The following is a 21461-nucleotide window of genomic DNA, read 5'->3' on the forward strand; positions in this document are numbered from 1 at the left end:
CTGGGTTCAATCCCTGGCACCAATAAATAAATAAATAAAACACATTGATATTTTCTAACTCAATAACATAAATAAAATTATATTTTATTTTAATAAAATATATGATATTGATGTATACTAGATATTTTAATATGTTGGCATTTTATATACACTCTCCTCAGTCATGGTATCTATCCCTTATGTATAGCATCATTGTTATTATTTAATATCTTTGTTATTGTTAAATATATTGTTATTTAATATTTTCACACCATATTCATAGAAAAGATTGGTTAATAGGCATGCTGTATGTATGCTAATCTGCACACAATATTTGCTTAGTATTCTTAGCAGGAATATTCTACCCTGTAGAACAATGTTCAACAATTCCATCTTTTTTTATGTTTTACAAAGTTCAATATGATAGCTCTTCTCTGAAAGATTTAAAAACCTACTTAAAAAATCACATAAGGACAGTGTATTATGGTTATTGAATTGTTGAATTATTCAAGTTTTCTACCCCTTCTTGAATTTGAAGAGTTCGGATTTTATTTATTTTTCCAAAGCTTTCTTTTTAAATTTTTACATAATATTCTCTTCTAATTTTTTTAAGTTTCTCTCAAATCTGTAGCTTTGTGTCCTTGTACATTTGAATACTACTTATTTAAATCTTTTCTCTCTTTCCCTGATTGGGTAAGTGCCGAAGTCTGGCTTGGCACAAATCAGGAGCCACTTGTCAAAAAGAAACTAACTTTATTTTTAGAACTACAAACGCCAAACAAAACAGCTCCAGGGAAAAACCCTCAGAGCCCAACTGCCACCACCGGCTTCCACAAGCCTCTCCCCCCCACACCAGCCTCTCAACCTCCCACAATCCTCCTCCTCTTGAGGCCGATTGGCTGGGTTGCGTGGGCAGAGCCAAAGAAGTCACCCAATGAGCAGCTCCGTGGAGGAGCCAATCAGCTAGATGTTGCTGGGGCCGCTGTGAGCCAATCATCAGCTGGCAGTCTGAAGGGCAGGGAAACAGCCCAATGAACATCACCGCAGAGGAGCCAATCAGCTAGATGTTGCTGGGGCAGTCTGAAGCTTGCTGGCAGCTGGAAGTTTGCTGGGGCCCCTTTGGCTGTGGCTCTCAACAGGTAAGCCAACATTTGTTTATTTGAACAAGCAATATAAAAAAAAAAAAAATCAGCTAGGCCTGGGGATGTAGTTCAGTGGTGGAGTGCTTGCCTAGCATGTGTGAGGCCCTGCGCTCAATCTCCAGTACTGCAAAAATAAAAAATTTCAAAAATCAGCTTTTATCCCAAAAGTACAAACAGTGTGGGAAAACAGGAGAAATCATGTATTCATTTTTATTCCTTTCAGGTTCACATGTTAATACATTGCTTTAAATTTGTGTTTTAGCCAGTTTTATGCCACTGTCACTAAAGGACAAAAACAACTTAGAGGAAGAAAAGTTTATTTTGGCTCACAGAAGTTCAGGCCATGGTCATCAGCGCCATATCTCTGGACACTATGTGAGGCAAAACATCGTGACGGAAGGGTATGGCAGAGGGAAGCAGCTCAGGATATGACAGTCAGGAATCAGAGAGCTCTGCTCACCGAGGACAGAATGTAAACCCCAGTAGCATACTTCTTTAACACTGAGTGTAGTGTTGGGTTCTTTGTCTCATAAATTCAAAGAGTGAAATTCATGACACAAAGGGTCAGAGCAACGTAACAGGATTTATTAGAGTAATAGTAAGCAGGCAGGGCTCCCAAAGGGTAAGGGCACCAAGAGATGGTTGCCAAAGGTGTCTGTTGTCTAGGGGTTTATATTATAAGGTTAGATGGGAGTAAGGCTAGAGATTTTAAAAACAGTGGAGTCCAGTTGTACCAGGGCACCTGGTGTTCATACACCTTGCCCAATCAGATTAATGCATTGCTCTTTGTGCTTTTTTTGGAGAGGATCTGAGTCCTGGGTCACAGATGTTTCAATATCAGTTTTTGTTTTTGTTTTTAATTTAAGCTCACATTGTAGCCCTTGTCCATCGCAGGCTATGGAACCAGGGTCTCTCAGGTGAATTGGGCTGAATTCACACAGACACAGAAAATACCTTTTTCTTGGGGAGGTTCAGGATGGCTTCTCTGCCTCCAGCTGAGAGCTCCCACAAGGTGGGGGGAGGGCAAGGTAAAAACACTGGAGGCTGATGGAAGAGGGAGAGGGCACGTTCTGAACCCTATTTATTGAGGGGAGCGTTCAGGATGGCTTCTCTGCCTCCAGCTGAGAGCTCCCACAAGGTGGGGGGAGGGCAAGGTAAAAACACTGGAGGCTGATGGAAGAGGGAGAGGGCACGTTCTGAACCCTATTTATTGAGGGGAGCGTTCAATAGAACATTCCATCCAAAAAAAGTAAAGAGTAGTATTACAAAGGAACAAGAAGGCAGCCCACTCCCATTAGGTACACCCACTCCCAGAGCCCTGCTCCCCTGCTGAGCGGAGATGGGATTCACCTGCTTCTGCGTGGAGCGGAAACCAGTCTCCATACCTCCCCTGCTCAAGGCTAAGGGTGCTCAACTCCTATATGGCAGCTCCTGACATGTGGTCTCTCTGCTGTTACACCGAAATCTGACCTTGGTGGAGCTGAATTTCCTATCTGCCTACCCCTGCTCTTTTTCCTACCTCACTTCTTCCAACCACACCCTATCTGTCTACAGTCACCACGCAGTTAATCCATTGAAGAGGATTCATCCACTCATTAGGTCATATCTCTCTCTCTCTCTCTCTCTCTCTCTCTCTCTCTTTTCTTAGTTATACATGGGCACAATATCTTTATGTTGTTTATTTATGTTTATGTGGTGTTGAGGATCAAACCCAGTGCCTCACATATGCAAGGAAAGTGTTCTGCCGCTGAGCCACAACCCCAGCCCTAGGTCACAGCTCTCAGAATCTCATCATTTCACCTCTGAACATTCCTGCATTGCCTCACACATGAGCTTTTGGGGGACAGCTCATATCTAAACCATAACAAATTTAGTTGCTTCAATTAAAAGGATATCTGGAAGTCAAAGAAGAATATCAACTACACCGCCTGGTGTTTATCCTGTTGGCATAAATTTATCCTGTGTGCCTGACAGTGTGTTCTGCAAGTTCAGGTCTGTGAATTGTTCTGTCTTGCAAATACTTATTTTCTGTCTGCTTTCTCTGTCAGTTTCTGGGAGAGGTGTGTTTTAAAGTTTTCTACCATGACTATGATTTCTTCAAATTCTCTTTTTAACAGTTTTTGTTTCATAGATTTTAATGCTATATTGTTGAGATGATACTGCTTTTTGATCATCATATCATTTTTAATGGATTTTTTTATCAACTAAATTTTTTTTCTCTGTTTTGTGGATACTTTTGCATTGGGAGAAGCATTTTAAAATGTAATTCTAACACTGGCTAGTGGATTAGTCTAGGACATGAAAAGCCCACCAATATTTGAATGTCAGGCTTTCCAAAACCTCATACAAGATCAGATTTGACTGTTGGGGGAGACTGTGCCTTATGAGCTGTCCCTTGCAGGCAAACTGGAAATTCACTTTTTTTCCATGAGATCTCTAGTTCAGTTTATCATTAACTCATAAATTCTGAACTCATTCGATAATTCAACTCCTATTTCTCTGAGTTGTACTAGAAGTGACAGACACACTGACATTACTGTAAGATTATCAAATTCAATTTTTTTTATTCTTCTTGTGGTTGCTATTATCTACTTTTTATTTTTATGTTTGAACCTAATATGTCAAAAATATAAAAGTAAATTTTGTGATGAATTTTCTGAACAGACTTATTAAACAAGGAAAAAGTCATTTTGAGGTCCTTAGAATGAGATCATTTATTCAATATCAAAAATGGTGATATAAACCAACATAGACAAAGAGCTAAGCATAAGAGATGTATCATTTTCTCAACTAGCAGTAAAGAAAGTGATTTTAGTAAAGAGAAGTTCAGATGAACAAGATAAAATAATTGAGGCAGAAATTATAGTAAGCCATGCACAGCAGCACATGCCGGTAATTCCAGGACCCCAGGAGGCTGAGGCAGGAGGATTGCAAGTTCAAAGCCAGCCTCAGCAAAAATGAGGTGCTAAGCAACTGAGTGAGACCCTGTCTCTAAATAAAATACAAAATAGGTCTGGGGATGTGGCTCAGTGGTCAAGTGCCCCTGAGTTCAATCCCCAATACCCCCTCAAAAAAAAAAAAGTTATAATGACATTCCACAACATGGATTAGCATCATTTTCAGCTTATACATCCTAGTTGAAGTACCCTATTGAAGAGAAGAACAATGTGCTATTAAGAAAAAAAAAAAGAACCTGTAAAATATTTATGTCTTTAAGTGTCAATGCTGCTATAAAAGAAAAACATTACTTTAGGACAGAAAAAGAAATTCCAGTTTAGAATGGAGAAGTATTATGAGACATGCCATGAATGTCTTTTGAAATGGGTTTCATCCCATGAAGGATTCTATTCTTGGACATGGATTTTCTAAATACCCTTCCAGTTTGGCAACAAGTAGAACCCTCATGTGTAGTGCTGAAGAAGGGAGAAAAAAGGGATGACAATGCTCTTTTTTGTCAGTGGACAACATTTTAAAAAGTTGTTGGTCACAGCATAATCCTAAAGACTAGAAAAGCAAGTTATGCCATGAAATATCAATACTGTATGTTTTAATGAATCAAATTTCAAGAGTAGTTCTCAAAGTTGTCAACTTGATGCCAGTTACACTGACTCATAATGATAATGTGGAGTCCGTTTACTCATCAATGGATGTTCAATGAACAACAGAATTAACAAGTTATATATGACCATTGAAGAACCTAGGTTATATAAGTAGAACATAGATTATTAGTTCAGGAAATTTTATAAGCAAATTCTAACGAAGAATTATTAAGAAGAACCAAAGGAAATACACTTAAAAGAAGAGGTATGTAATGTAGATAATTATAACTCATTTCAGATAAAAATAAACACTTTTTAGCATAAGTATGTCCCATCCAATATTTTTCTTTTATTCCATGTACATATGCATATGTAATTAGAAATAATTAAAATTTAACTGTGAGTCCTTTATTTTGATTTACTCAATCTGGTAAACTTAAGGAAGAGCCAATTATTTTTTTAATTTCCCAGAACTTAGATTGCTTCTTTAAAAAATGGCAGCCTCTTCTTGTTTCATAGATTTAATAAATTCATATGGATTTCTCTGTTGCCTGTATTTATGTGGTTTCCTCATAGGAAATTTCTTGTTTCTAGAGGGTGGTACTATTCTTTCACGCTGCTGGTTTTCCTTAAGTGTTTTAGACTTCTTGCTTAGCTATTTACACTTACAATTTCACATTTAGATTGACCTAGTTGGTAGCGGCAGTGTTTCAATTTGTGAAATTCTTGGTTTTCTTGGCAAGGGGTGCAGTTCCTGGAAAGGGAGAGAGACCGGCCCAGCAGGCTTCTTTGTTGCTCTCTACCTTTATGACCAGGAGAAATCATGTCCTGGTTTGTCTACAACAGTCACAGGTTACCCCTCTTGTCCTGGCATAATTACTAATAGTGCTTACTTACTTTCAGTCAAAAGTGTCCCAGTTCAGCAAATGAATTACATTTTCATCTTTCTTATGCCTGACAGAAGTTAGCTGCAATGGTGTCTCATTTCTCTCTGATCCCAGTACCCACCTTGGCAGTGTTAGTCAGTAAATATCCCAGTTATTTTATACTTTTTTTTTTACTTATAGATGGACACAATACCTTTATTTTATTTATTTGTTTTTATGTGGTGCTGAGGATTGAACCCTGTGCCTTATAAGTGCTAGGCAAGTACACTATACAACTGAGGCACAACCCCAGCCCTACCCCAGTTAAACAGCACAGCTCATAGCTTTAACCTGAAGGCAAATGCTCCAGCAGGCACCCACAGAATAAAAGACTGATTGGGTTACTCCATGGCACAGTAATTAATTATCCTACTGGCTGCCTTCCTCTGCTTCTATTGCCTAAGATCTTAGGTTTCTTTATCAGAGGTCATCAGAGCTATTATCTTTCACCCAAATAGGATTGTAGATTTTTTTAATCCCTGTGTGTGTTATCATCCATGCCTTAACCTATCTGCTTTAATATTAATCTTATAATATTAATCTTATAATTGCACCTATAATGCCACCTGTGAAAACAATAATTATAAGTACGAGCTGAAAGCCCCATTCAAAGGTCTTGACTTGTATTAATCTTCACAGCGACACTATGAGGTGGTTTCTATTATCTCCATTTTCCAGATATGGAAATTGAGGCACAGAGGAGGTAAGTAGCTTACACTAAAGCTGGAAGACCAAAGGGAGTAAGCAACTTACCAGAACACAGCTCATATTCTTAACACCACCTAAAGCCCTCATGATAGACAGCTCTTTTCCTGGCTTTCCAGAGCTGCTTGGGGCTCATCGCTTCTTTATTACTTCTGTCATTTCTGTGGGATTGTGGAGAGGAAGGAGCCATGAGCTGGGTTAACTGATATGAACCAGAAGCTTATTAAACTGTTCCCCCCTCAAAAAAAAAAAAAAAAAAAAAACCTGAGGGTTCTGCTGAATTGAAGAGGATTCTGTCTAAATGATTGCTTATATCATGCAGTCAGTCACAACCTATTAGCCAACCCTCACTCATATGCACAGTCACACAGTACTTCTCAATGCTTTATCAGTCTAGAAAGCTGGATGGCAGGAAAGATGTCATGGAAATTTCTACATGGCCCCTAAACACACCCTGAAGGCCCATTACAGGCCACTCCAGTTTCACAATACCTCATTCCTTTGCAGTAGGAAACCTCAGATCATATTATTTTGTCAGAAAAAGGCAGCTGTAACCGAGGCTAATTCCAACATTTTGCAAATAAGAAAAGGAATTCCAAAGAGATCAAGAGATTTACCCACCTCTCACAGCTAATTAATGTAATTAGCAATAAGGCCAGATCACCACACAGTGTCCTAACAAACCCAGTGTTCTCTTTATTCTGTCTCATTGCCTCTTAGTTGCTTTGAAAACAGAAAGGGGACATCAGCAGAGTTGTGTTATTGTATGTCTAGAAATGATTTTTAGTGTAGAATCTATCTAAATACTCTGGATTCATACTTTTGAAAAAATAACTATTTCAATTTTAAAGGAAACCTTTAATAATTGATGGCTGGATCAGGCATGGCTTTCTACGTTACTTTCCCAGTTTTCTCCCCACTGTGGTTTACTGGTGCTTCAGTAAACCATGCTTCTTTTTAACCCCCCCCCCCCACACACACACACACATAGCATCAACTCTTACCCCTTCAAATAGATTACATTTTCATCTAAATTGATTTACCTGCTGAGAGCAAGACCTGGAGGCCAGTGCCTGGTGAAATAATCCACATCACTCCCTGGGTCCAATAAAGGTTATTGTTCCACATTAAGGCTAATGAATGTTGAAAAGTAAAAGTTTTCCTTTTTTTGTTTTGTCTTGTTTTTCCTGATAGTGATTTTGCTTTCTGGGGTACAAATACATTCTAGAAATTGTAACATTCCAAGAGTTAAAAAAAAAAAAAAAAGAAAACAAAAGGGGGTATGAAGAAAAAGAGGAAGAACTAGGACATATTTCATAACTTGTCAAGAGAGAACTTTCACGTACTAAATAAATAAAGATGATTTTCCTGTCCGTGAACAAATGGAGATGTGTATGCATTTTAAGAAGCTGATAATTTTTATCATCCATTCCATTAAGAGGGAAAAAAATAGGTATTGATGCTCTATAATCTCTATTTAGCAGGATTAAATTCAAAAACAGTCCATTGCTTGTAAATCCTAAATTCAGGATAAAAAGCAATAATTCTTGCTAATTAATACCTCTATCTTCTCTCCTTGATTGTTTCCAATTAAAAAAAAGTAACAAGGCTGGAAAATCCATTATTCCTTCTCCAGCTCTAACAGGCCTCCAGGACATCCAGATATCCCTCAGCAGAAGCACTTTCTTGGAATTTGCAAATCCCCCATCCAGCCCCACCCTCAGTGGCCTGCTGCTAGCCTCTTGCTACTGAGCTCTCCAGCAGTTCCTGCTTCTCAGAAGCACCAGAGCAACATCCTACTTACACTCCTCCCACTCCTAGCTAAAACAACACCTTTACCTGTTTTATTTTCTTCGTAGCTATAAACGAAAATTTTGATACAAAAGTTATGTCATTTGTTTACCTATTTGCTGTCTGTCAGCTCTCCTTAGAAAAGATGGTGCTTCTCTGTTCTACTTCAAGTGTAACTTCAGCTCAAGAACTATACCTGACACCTAGAAGGTGCTTAAAAACATTTATTGAATAAACAATTCTAATTGGCTCCATTGAAGCTTCAAAGCATCCTGGACTGTGGAATATCCAAGCTTTTTCTTTCCCTTCAATATCAGCTAGCCACTCTCATACCTTGACCACCACCTCATCATTACCTGGAAATGCCCACCCCCACCCCAAATGTTAAATCCCATAGGAATTTGCTCCAGAGATTTATGCCCTTCTTGTCTCTTTCTTTGGTCTCTTCTCCACTGTCTTATTCCCAATAGCACCTAGTACTACTGGTAAAGTTGAAAGCATGAATTACCAATCCCTAGAAAAACTGTCCTACATGATCACAAGAAGACATGCACATGAATGGTTGTCACAGCACTGTTTACGATAGTAGAAATGTGGAATCACCTATACGTTCAGCGTGGTAGAAACTTGCACATGTTCCTTAAACTTCATCTTTCCCTTCTTAGTAATAGAACAACCAAATTTTAGGTATGTGGTCACATTGAATAAAGATTCCTTCTCCCACTCTACTTTATAGCTGTGATAATATGATTAAGTTTTAGCCAATGGATTTAAGGAAAATGGAAGAACGAAGCTTCTTCCCTTTCTCCTTTGTACTGTGGTTGTGGAAATGTGCTCACTAGAGTGGAGCAGCTGCCCTAAACTCCAAAGTGACTTGGTACATAAAGGGCCATGCATAGTAGAGCAACAGGATAGAGGAGGCTGGGTCCTTGAATCTGGGATGCTCCACATTATCCCTGGGTTTATACAGAAGAGGAAGGAAATTTTCCTATTTTGTTCAAGACCCTGTTATTTTGGTTGTGTTGGGGGCATCTTTAGCCAAATGCCATCTTAACAGTCAAAACAATGTATTCACAAAATGGACTCCAGGCAGCAATACCTGGACAATCACACAAGAGAAGTCCATCAAGATTATACTGCAGAATGATATGTATAAAATTGTACCATTTATTTAAAATACAAAATAATACCTAGTTTATGAATTTATACATACTTACATAAAAACATATGACTATGATTCATAATCTAGTTCATGATAGCAGTATCCTTAGAGGAAGGCCTTTTCTGATTCAACATTGATTAACCAGCTACATTACTGATTATCTTATCAGGCAGGATGGTCAAAACCAAACCAATTAAGAGCCACTCAGTTTAATCTGTCAAGTGCTTTCAAGGCTGATCTGTCACCCGTGCAGTCCCTCTGATAAACCACAGCCACTGAAATAAAGCATTACTTTTCAGTATCTGAGTCACTCTTGAATGACAAGAGGTGAGACAAGCTGTTTCTGGGACATGACTTTGTGTAAAAAAAAAAGCCAAGGAGAATATTCTGTCAAACTTCAATGGGAGGAGAAGGCATGAGAAGTAGCCTTAGCCAAGTAGCTGTGGATTGACCACAATTTATTCATATTCTCCCATTCACCAAATAGTTCCTGAGTATAATCTGAGTTACACTGAAGAATATTAATCCTCCAAATTAATGTAAATGAAACAAGGGCTGGCTACATTATTTTTTACATGTAGAAGACATTTGAATTTGAGATAAAGGGGGAAATCAACAAATTAGTCATTTCAACTTTTCTAATAATGGTAAAAACCAGAGTTTTGAAACAGACCAGCAGTTCATGGTCAATTTTTCTGCTTTCAGGATTCTCGTATCATGAATTTAGAGACTAAAATCCAGAGACCAGGATGAGTGAAAATAGGATTTATTGAAGAATAGCAACAGGAACACAATTCTTGCATTTCAACAGAAGATCCAAGAGCAGACTTTCTCCATCCAACTGTGCTAGTCTAGGGGTGTCCATGGCACTTGGATCATTACATTGGTCCAAACTTATGCTAATCAGGGTTTGAAAGAAGTACCAATGCTATTGGTTTAAACTTATGCTAATTAGAGTTTGGAAATATACTAACGGCTATTGGTCAACTCTCAAGTCCTCACTTCCATTCAAGTCTGCCCCATTTCCATTTTTTCATTGCCAATCAGGAAGCAGGAGGTTGAAATCATGGGATGGAGCTGCCATGCTGTTTGGAGTGGGATTATGCAGCAGGCTTCAGTAAGGTACCCAACCTGGCAGCTGAAGGATGACTGGTCTGAGTGCTTTGGCTCAATTCGGTGCTGCTTCCACCCTAGGCCCACCACACCTGAAATGCTTGCCCTCGTGCTCCAACCCACCCCAGCTGCCATTCTGCTGCTCCGCCACCGCTTCTCAGCAGGGACCAGTAGGCCAGCTGCAGGGCCTGACAGCTGGGGAGTCATGTCAATGGTGAGAATAATAATTCCATTTATTGAACTCTTGACATGGGATTACACATGTTGTATACATTCATTTATTTAAGATAATTTTCACAGCAATCCTGTATTATAAATTTAAAACCTGAGAAATAGCTGGTGATCACATAGGTAGAAAGTGCTAAACTGGTATCTGTTTAAAGAGTTGTCTGAATCTGAAGTCTAAATTCTTGAATTTTACACTTGATCATTTCACATCACTAACAAGATTTCCTTTCATGGTCTAATCCCATGAATAGGTAAACTAAATTAGGTTGATGACATGGTGCAATTAAAAGTCAATGAAGAGTTTATTTGTCCTCAAACATCTCATTCTGTAGTGTTGCTAACATCTTATGTCACTTTTTGGCTTAAATCCTTTCCCCATAATACCAGTAAAATTTGCCCCTTAGGGCAGTTAAGACCTTTACCTATAGATTAACAAATTAAGCTATAATTTAAAATCAATCTATTAAAACTAGATTCCCAAAGGGATGAGATCCTGAGCACATACATGCCAGTGGGTAATGTAAAAGTCTTTTGAAAATCACATACTCTCAGGAGGAAAGCTGGGAAAGGGGACCTGAGCCATGAAATAATAACAAAAATGTTCTGCCTGCTTGTGGATTTGGTAATCTCAACCTAAATGGAATGTTCAAATTTGAGGAAATCTTGAAGATCATCTATCTCAATCCCATTCATCACCACATATGCCAAAATTACCGTTTGCCTAAAAGGAAGCTTAGCTCCAAAGAGATTCCCCCATTTCTCTCTAATTGCGTGGATACGTTTTGGTGGTGCTAAAACAAAATCATAAGCCTTTTAACTCCAAGGTCACGTCTCTCTTCTGAAAATTGGGGAGGTCATATCAAAAATATCTTTGCCTATGCCAATGTCTTGAAGTGTTTTCACCATGTTTTCTTCTAGTTGTTTCAGGGTTTCAGGTCTTCAACCAATTTAGCTCAGTGATTCATTTCGAGTTGATTTTTTAAATACAGGGTGAAAGACAAGGGCCAAGTTTCAATCTTCTGCATATGGAATTCCAATTTTCCTAGCACTGTTTATTGAAGAGGCTGTCCTATGTATGTTTTTGGTGCCTTCGTTGAGAATAGTTGGCTATCGATGTGTGGGTTTATTTCTGAGATTCCTATTATGTTCCATTGTTCTACATGTTTATATTATGCCAGTACTGTGCTGTTTGGGTTACTATGGCTCTGTAGTACATCTTCAAATCAGGTATTGTGATATCTCCAGATTTGTTCTTTTTGTTCACAATTGCTTTGGTCTCAGGGGGTCTTTTGTGCTTCCATGTGAATTTCAGAATTTCTTTCATTTATCCTCCTTTTAATTCTGTGAAGAATGTCATTGATATTTTGATGGGGATTTCATTGAATCTGTAAATTGCTTTAGGTAGTATGGATTTTTAAACGATAATATTAGTGGTCTTCCAATGGAGAACAATATTAAGATTGCTCAGAAAAAAAAACTAAAAATAGATCTATCGAAGGATCCAGGTTTATATCCACTTCTGGATATATATCCAAAGGAAATGAAATCAGCATACTAAAGAGATTCCTGCATGATCATATTTATTGGGGAAAGCACTATTTTCAATAGCTAAGCTATATCATCAACCTAGGTACCCATCAATGAGTGAATGGATAACACACACACACACACACACAAACACACATATACACCGGGTGTTGGAATGTTGTTCATCTATAATGAAGACTAAAATCATGTCATTTGCACCAAAATGGATGGACTGAAAGACATTAAGTTGAATGAAATATGTCAGCTCCAAAGACAAGTACTTCCTACCATGTGTTCTCTCTCTCATATATAGAAGTTAAAAATAATTGACTTGAATATATAATAATGATTACTGGAGGTTGAGAGGGGGCAGAGAATGAGGATAGATGAAGGATGCTGGATTTGATCAGTGCACAATATATGCCTGTTTTGAAATATTATACTAAACCCCATTAATATGTACAATTAATGCATGTTAGTAAAAATAATAATAATAAGATACAAGTTAGGGAGAAAATTCCCCAAAGCAGAAGATAAATAACAGAGAAAGAAAGAAAAAATTGAATTCGATTCATAATTTTAAGCAACAGGAGCCCACACATCCACTGACTGTCTTTATCTGGGTTTGGGGGGGAGGCAGGGAAAAGACAGGGAAGTGAGGAGATGGCTGATTAGATTCCAGGAAAATTCTACCTCTGTTTGGAAAAAGTCTGTTCAAATTACTGAAAGGGCTACAGCTCTGACTTCTCCTTCCTCTTTCCTTCAAGCCCAGAGCTGATCAGATGAGGAAAGAGGGGCAGCTTTGATAATGAGAGGGGAGGCTGCTGAATGGAGCTGGAGGGTTCATTCACCTTCCCAGTTTCCAGCCTAGCCTACCTCCACCCCAAACATCTGACTAAGGAGAGTTCCAAGCTCTACTGTTACGAAGCCCACCCTTTCTGAATAGATCATATCTTTGAGCCAAAATGAAATATGCTGTGGTTCTCACCCATTGTTCCTAGTAATGCCCTGGGAGCCACTCCTAATAGGTCATATCCCCCCTCTAAGTATGTAATAATTCTTCACGAATGCGATGAGTCAAGTATAAGAATAAAAACACAATGGGTACTGACCACGTGCTCTATTCAAAGCACTTTTTAAAAAAACTCACTTAACTTGCACAAGTCTAAGTACTCTTATCATTGGTCCCATTTTACATATGAGAAAACTGAGGCATAGAGAGGTTAAGAAACTTACCCTGTCCTTACTGTAAGTTGATATTCAAACTAGGACCTGAGATATTCACTCATTTATTGTGCTATACTAGCTTCTCTTCTCTACTTCTTGCTCTCCCTTCAGCCACTCCCTCTCTGACATGACCCACCATTGTTTAACCCTTTTCTCTGACTCATATCCCAGTTATCCCTGGTGCTTGTCCATGTGATAGACTAAGTTCACTGGCAGGCAGACACAGAGGCAGTTAATAATATGCTGGAGGTTTCTGCAGGAGCACCCTGCAGGAAAGTCAATACCCGTGAAGGGTGAACAGGACAGAGGGAGGGGGACAGAGCAGATCTAAGATACAATCACAATTTTTGTAGGCCTACTGCCGTATCCTAAAATATTCACAGATTACTCTGAAATTATAAAATACATTCAATTGACTGAATATATAAGATCAGCTGAAATTTTACAACATTAAATTAATCACATGGCCTATATGTGTCCCAAATGTTACTGAGGCAAAATCACCCAGAGCCCATTATTAAAATGGGACATAATGGTGTCTGTGAGTAATAATAATAGAAACCAGTTGACTGATTGGGTATAATAATTTGTAAATAAAATTTTTAAAAATTTGGGCATATTCATCTTCTGCAATTTATCTTTAAGAACAAGAGGTGTGTTGTTCTTATGTTAAAGTCTATAGAGTCCCCTGATAAAGATTATTAGGCCCCTTTATTCATGTACAAGTTCTTTTTGTTTGTTAGTTTAGTAATGTTTCTGCTGGTTGAGCCATCAAGTTGTTTTAAGAGCTCCACAGTATAAGTCTGCTAAGTATTAGATAATTAGGCCCTAGGGAAAAAAAAAAGGGAGAATTCTGCAGCCCCCACAAATCTGTTACTTGTCAGATGCCTATTACAGCGGCTGCTCCAAATACTTTTAAAGTGAAACCTTGAATTCTTACCTTATTTATTTTCACAATCTGTTATCCACTGTGCATATTCCAAAGCTGCATACATTTGTGTTCTTGTTTTTATCACATTATCAATTTCCACAACCACAATTATCACTTAGCTGGAGGGGTTTCTGCAATATCAACATTAAAAATCATACAAATGTATGAAAGGGAAATTGATTAGAGTATTATTTTAATAATAAGTACAAAGTACTGAAATTAGGGAAAATTTCAAAGGGAAATTAAAAACAAGTAAGTTAAAAAAAAACAGGAAATAGAATGTGATGAGGAAGAATGGTCCATCTGCTAAATGAATATGCTCTCGTTCAGTGTGGATTCCAATACAGTATTGTTATACCACATTGTTAAGTTTACACTGAGAAGATTTAAGTGGCAGCTCCCATTTTCAAGTTGAATCATTTCTACAAAGTAAGCCAGCAAGACTCTACTAATATTTTTCAGTAGCCATGGAACCTCTCTCTGAAACTCAGCAAAATGCAGACTACCTGTTAGGACCCCAAACATAACTTCTTGCTCTTTGAAATAGTCCAAGCTTCTTTTCCCTAAACTAATTAGATTCCCTTATTAACTTTGCATAAGTGTTCTCCATGGAAACAGTTCCTCACTCATCATACTGAGTCAGGAGCAAAGTAACTTGGCTGCTGAGTATAACAATTAGAATTATCAGTAGGATATTTTCCCCCATTGAACTAATGAATTTGATGGAGGTCAAAGGAGAATTAAAAGCTTATCAAGTAAGCTATGCTAGAAGGGTAGTTTTCCCATGAATCAATCCGATATTTCCTGTAAGAATTACATAATATGTGTTGCTCAAATTGCCAAAAGTCTTTATCTTGCCTGCGATATAAAGCTGAGCTGTAAGGGAGAAACTTGGTAAAGAGAAGGGTAAGCTGAGGCTCTGGACCAACTTTGAGCTGCAAAGGGAAATTGACTAATCTTAGAAATTTGTTTTTCCTTCCTTGTCCACGGCTTGATCCAACTGGAGGAAACCAACTGGCATTTCATGATTTTCCTTTACAATAAGCTTGGAGCAAGCTGCAAAGGAAACCAGGCAGGTCAGAGCAGAAAGGAAACTGCCTAGCACCTTCGTCAGTTTCCTGTTGCATCTGACTGATAGCAGAAAAAAGAGGATGTGATGTTATGGTACTGGGATTTGATTCCAAGATGCAGCTGATAAATGCCTCCATTCAGTGGCTAGTGAGCTACAGTTTTCTACTAACCAAATCTAGGCTCAAAATTTAAAGCCAGCGTCTTAAGAATCCCTTAATGACCCAGACCTCTAACACTGTATAAGATATGAAGAACCGAAAGTTAAAAATTTGTCTTATAAATAGCCCCCTGATGATCTATAAAGTTCCAGAAATATACTGAATCTGTTTCCAGGGAAATTAGCTCCTTCAGACTTTGGTTGGCTTATCATAGACATTTCCGTGGGGGAAAATGACTTTTGATTTAGTTGAGGGTTAGGCATGTGTTGGAGACGTTTTATTAGATTCTCTTTCCCAAATAGTCTTATCAGGGCATTAAGCAGCTCTACTCAAAAATTTTAATGACTTTCCCTTGATTAAAGAAGAAAATTCTAGTTTCTTTACAAATAAATTGAAAGTTTTGCACAACATAGGCCTTACCTACATTACAGGTGTGTCTTACACTACCCCATTCTCTCTACACATGGAATCCCAAGCTTAAAGAGCTTGGTCTTAAGCCAGGTATTATCTTCAATGTACTCAGCATTTCTATTTTTGTCTCCAAGTTGTGTCCATGTCTAATCCAGTTCAAGTTACTGCTTCTCCATCAAGTCTTCCTCAACTACAAAGAAATTGCACAAACAATAAATGGTATTTATTGTCTCTACCTCTCATTGAACCACTAATCACTTGACTGATGGAACATATCTCATGCTGTTTTGTTGTGCAATACTGATTCTTAATTCTTGTGTTCCTATTTAAGTTTGCATGTTTTTGTAGTAAATTCAGGAGGAAGATTACATATTATATATTCTGTGTATGCCTGCACATCATCCAGAATAGTGTATTCAATTCAGTAATACATATTTTATATCAATTTAATGAAAGCACAATGTATTAATCAGGAAAAAACACAACCAACTATAAACTTAAATGGAATAGAATGAGTTAGCACTATAATAAGATAATCATTGGTTTGGGGGATTTAAATAGGATAGGTTCTTACAGGCTCAGATTTGTAATCTTATAGAAAATATCTTGACTGTTTCAAACAACCAATCAACCAACCTATCAAACAAAAGCAAACAAAACCCATTTTGAGTTTGAGTGATAATGATGTAGGTTCATTGGCTATAAGCAATGTACCACTCTGATGCAGGATGTTAATGGTGGGATTTTGTGCAGGGGAGGAGGTATGTAGGAAATCTCTGAACAGTCTGTTCAATTTTGCTGTGAACTTACTGCTGTAAATTTTAAAAAATATATTAAAACAACAACAAATTAAAAGTCTGAGCACCTACTATATTGAACCCATTTATGTACCATATGAGATTGCTTGGCAATGTCTGGTCCCACTGCCTATCCTCAGCCCCTTGATGTGTCTTTGCCATTGTGGCTGTGCAGAAAGATGAGCTCCATGTGCAGTATTACCTGACAAGGAAGGTCCAGGTAATACTCAGTAGATGTATGTTGCCTATATTTTCCCCCCCAGTGCTGTGAATGGAACCCAGGACCTCTTACATGCTAAGTATGTGTTCTACTATTGAGCTGCACTCCCAGTCCTTATGCACAGGCTAGAATTGACTCCTGGAGGCTCTACTCTCACCAAAGCTGCCTGGAGTAGAACTCAAAGCAGTAGACTTTAACCAAGGAGAAATGAGAGACTGGGAAGATCCAACAGATCCATTGTTCTTCAATCCTATCCCTGGACTATTCTCAAATATGCTGTTTTCCAAATGGTGGGCTGTGTTTTGTTGTGAAGTTAGGGCCAGCAATGCAACATATCTCCTTGTATTTTCTCTCCTTCCTTTCTCCCTTTGTCTATTTATAATTCTTAGTTCCCTGGGATTGTCCTCCTTTCTGAAATGATGGCTATATAAACTCAGCCTCTATTTTCCAGGTAATCTGAATGCCTAGCAAATGCCAGATGCTGTGCTTAGTATTAGGGAAAAGGCAGAGTGTTCTAAAATTACAAATGCTCTTTTTTGTATTTTGTTTTGTTTCATGTGGTTCTAAATAGTAAAAGCACAAAAGGGAAAAATAGTGAAAACCGCCCTCCCACACATGTGCCCCTGATACCCCAGGCTTCCTACATCCCCCCTCCCATTAATATAGCTTGGAAATTATTTCACATTGGTACATTAAAAAGTTTTACAACATTTTTGGCTCATACTGTTCCATTGTGGGGGTGTGTCCTAACTTATTTACTCATTTTATTATTGATGAAACTTTAGGTTGTTTCACTCCATTTTTATTGCAAATAATAGAGAATGAATAATGTATCTATAGGATTTTTAAAATTTTTATTTTCTTTATATTTATATTTTTGCAGTGCTAGGGATTGAAACCAGGTCTTTATGCATGCTAGGATAAGCAAGTATTCTACCACTAAGCTACAACCTCAAACCTACATAGGATAAATTTCTAGAAATTATATTGCTGGGTTAAAGAATATGAAGGTCTGCATAACACTTGTTATTACGTTTCCTCAACATCACAGTATGTTAACAAAATTTTTGCTTTTTGCCTGTTTGGCTAGTGAAAATGGTATCTCAGCATATATTTAAGTTGTGCTTCTCTTATTGAGTGACATTAAATGTAATATCTGATGTTTGAGAGTCATTTGTTTTTCCTTTTCAGTGAACTGCTTGTTTTTGTAGAAATCTTCACCGAGGAAACAGTCATTGGAGCCTCTATTTTTACAATCCTATGCACCATGTTTCAAAGAAAATTAAATGAGGGCATTAACACAACTCTCACTATCTTTGCTTGAAATACTGCAATTTATATCATTTCAAGTTGCAAAGTCTGGTCCTCACACTCAACAAGTTCACAGTCTGGCAAGAAAAGAAAGACAGTAGGGAGAAGGGAGAAAATCAGGCAGACAAGGAGCCAGCTGATGCCCTAAGAGCTTGACACACTTAATGAAGGCTGACGTTGGTACCCAAAGGTTCAAGGCCCTGAAGGATAAGATGGACCAAACAGAGCAGCAGAGATTGCCCTTAATATGCAAAAGAAAATCATAAGTAAAAACTATGGATGTCCAAGATCTTTTTTCTATGAGTATGACTGATCCAACAGGGAGGGCATATTGTGTGTGTGTGTGTGTGCGTGCGCGCGCGCTCGTGCATACACAAGCAAGGGTATGAAAGATGGGCAGAATGAGAGATGAGGTCACCCTTTAATTAAAAGCTGTTTTTCCTTCAGGTTCTCCACTGAGCTCACATTTTCCTATAAATTTTATACATCATACATGAAAAACCTGGCATAAATATGAATGGGATGATATATAAATAACTTATTTTAGGGAAAACAGAGGGAGATGCCCATCAGGTCAGAGGGAGTTGGTCCCTTTTAGTCACAATCCCTCTTGTTCCTCTCAACAAATGAAAAATAAATCCCAGGGTATGAAGGCTAATGAGTATGTTTGTAAGGACAAAGCAGCACAGCATAGGGGTGGAACAAAGCAGAAACTTCTTTGAGAATAAGGAAATGTCTATCGCTTTTATATTTATGGTAATTAGAACTATTGGAATAAAGAACAATGAAAGTGTAGATGCGAAGAGAGGTCAGTGAGTGAGATTAGCTACATTACAGAAATCTAATGATACTCAGTTTCTAAACGCCCAGCAAATTTTACTAATGAATACTCCAGAGCTGTAAGCATTTTAAAAAAAATCTGCTTGGCTTTAACAAGAAAAGATACATGATAATTATTTTTTCAAAGAGACCTTGCCAAGGTTTATCCATGCCAAAACGCTGAGGGAAATTTTAATGTGAAATGAACCACAGAAAAGAGATGATAATGAGAGAGGCTTACAAAGGCTCTGTCATCTGCAGAGACGTTGGCATTCTCTATTCTTCTTTCAGCTCCTCCTCAAACTGTTCTTGCCTAATCCTTGATGTTTATATTATCCACCCCCTTAAAATCCAACACTTGACAGACTCCAGGGGTAAAAACAAGAACTGAATTCTCAGGTCTTTACATATAAGGGAAAACTAGCAACAGGGGTTCAAATGACCTCGTTAATATCCTACAGCATCGTTCAGTCTTGCCCTGTGATCTCGGCAATAGCTATGTCCAGTCAATTGTTCTTCGGTTCTGTGTTTTATGGTCCTGGGATCAAACCCAGGGTTTTCGGCATGTTGGGCAAAGCACTCTCACTGAGCTATACATCCAGCCCAATTGTTCTTTTGTAATGACCGTCTTTATAGTGACGCAAGATAAATCATACCAAGAATTTCCCAATGAAGTAGGAGGGAAGGCAGGAGATGGATGCACTGAGGTTGGGGTTCCAAGAACTGGTGGAGAGGTGATCATGTGGGGTGGGACAAGGTGCTGCACTGGGAGTCCATAGCAAATACTCTGAAACTGCTAACTCAATTGTCTTTCCCCTACTTGCTAGCTGAGCAATCCCCAATTCTGTTCAGTAGCACATACCAAGCACATGGGATGAGTGATGGTGGATCTAAACCCATCTTGGCAAACTGTGGGGAGCCATTCTCACACGTGACTGGGCAACTCCCGGTTTGGGTGTGAGGCGCTCTGGCTAAACTGTGTCAGAGCTTTCCTGACCCTCTCCTGGTGCGAGAGCCTGTCCATGTGGGGGTGTGACTGACCACTGACCCTGGGGCCAGTCACTGACCCTGACCTTGGAGTGCTGCCCCCCTCAAACCTTCATTGGATGGAATTCTCCCCTGAATTTCTTGTTCCCCAAGAAAAGGCCACTCCCTGGCGTTCTCTCTCTCTCTCTCTCTCTCTCTCTCTCTCTCTCTCTCTCTCTCTCTCTCTCTCCTGCTAGCCCTGAGTAATCCTTGCTGCCCTACCGGGTGGTTCGAGGTGGGAGCCAGAGGGGGAGCTGGTCATAGAAAAATGTAACTGAGTCCGTGTGTTTATTCAATCTCACTAGCTAACTTTTATGCCAAGAACCTCTTTAATGAAACCAGTGCGCTGGTTGCATGGTGGAAGCAAACCCATTCTCCTTTGCCAGCAACTGGTAAAGAATCAGGCATGCGGCCCATGTAAGGGGAAACTGCCCAGTAAGAAGTTGGTTTAGGATCTATTGGGAAGATTTTATTCTCTGATGAAAGAAAAGAAGGAGAAAATCCTTTTGTATTCCCTGATTCCAACTTGCATGCCTTTGCCTGATGGGTTTTCCTTGAGAAGGTGACAGCTATCTGATATTTGTAAGGGGAGAAACTGCTGACTCACTGAGGAAGAGAGTGGAATCTGCCTTCTCTGTAATGTTGCATGACCCAACCAAGCTTGGAGGCAGGCTTCTGGTTGAGTGAAACTGATATTCTTACAGTCTTAGGCCATTGTTTGTTAGGTTTTTGTTGTTGTTGTTGTTGTTGTTGCTGCTACTGCTGCTGCTGTTGTTTCTTGTAGCTGGTAGAAAAAAAAAAATTCTATCCACAGTAGAAACCAAATCAGTAAACAGGGCAGTAGTAGCAGGTGAAGTCCAAAGGGTGGATGGAACACTAAGTAGAAGGGGCCAGGAAACATCAGAATGTCAGAATGCAGTGTGAGAAACAGGTTGGGAACTTTAAGTTGCTGGGAGTATACTTGTTGAGCTTTGGAGGCCTCCTCATGCTTCTAGCTATGTGTGACAGGGCAGTACTGCCTGTATAAAGTTTCAGTGTCAGACCAGACATTTCTGAAATCCACACTTTTTTTTTTTTTATCATATACCACATTTTGGCCCTGATCCTTGTGGCCTTGTGCTTACAATCTTTCCTAACTGACCTTCTATCTCAAGTCTTTCTATCATCTGACCCACCCTAGACATGGTAGCTACATAAATCGCCAGTCTCAGCACTTCTGCACTTTGAAACCTTTGATAGTTTTCCATTTTAAAGGTCCAGCTTCTCTCGTCTTCTTTTTAATTTTTTTTATTCTAATTTGTTATATATGACAGCAGAATGCATTACAATTCATATTACAATATAGAGCAAATTTTTTTCATATCTCTGGTTGTATACA

General features: G+C 38.7%; 1 protein-coding gene across 1 annotated transcript in view; it reads right to left on the minus strand.

Annotated features, from left to right (window-relative positions):
* Nucleotides 1–14225: 14225 nt before the first annotated feature.
* LOC144378568 (uncharacterized) overlaps nucleotides 14226–21461 on the minus strand; it is a 35996-nt gene continuing 28760 nt past the window's right edge. Inside the window, exon 3 of the mRNA XM_078052966.1 lies at nucleotides 14226–14401. The gene's annotated coding sequence lies outside the window, so the exon portion shown is untranslated. The remainder of the gene's footprint in view (nucleotides 14402–21461) is intronic.

The sequence above is a fragment of the Ictidomys tridecemlineatus genome, chromosome 6 (genome assembly GCF_052094955.1).
Source record: "Ictidomys tridecemlineatus isolate mIctTri1 chromosome 6, mIctTri1.hap1, whole genome shotgun sequence".
Taxonomy (NCBI): domain Eukaryota; kingdom Metazoa; phylum Chordata; class Mammalia; order Rodentia; family Sciuridae; genus Ictidomys; species Ictidomys tridecemlineatus.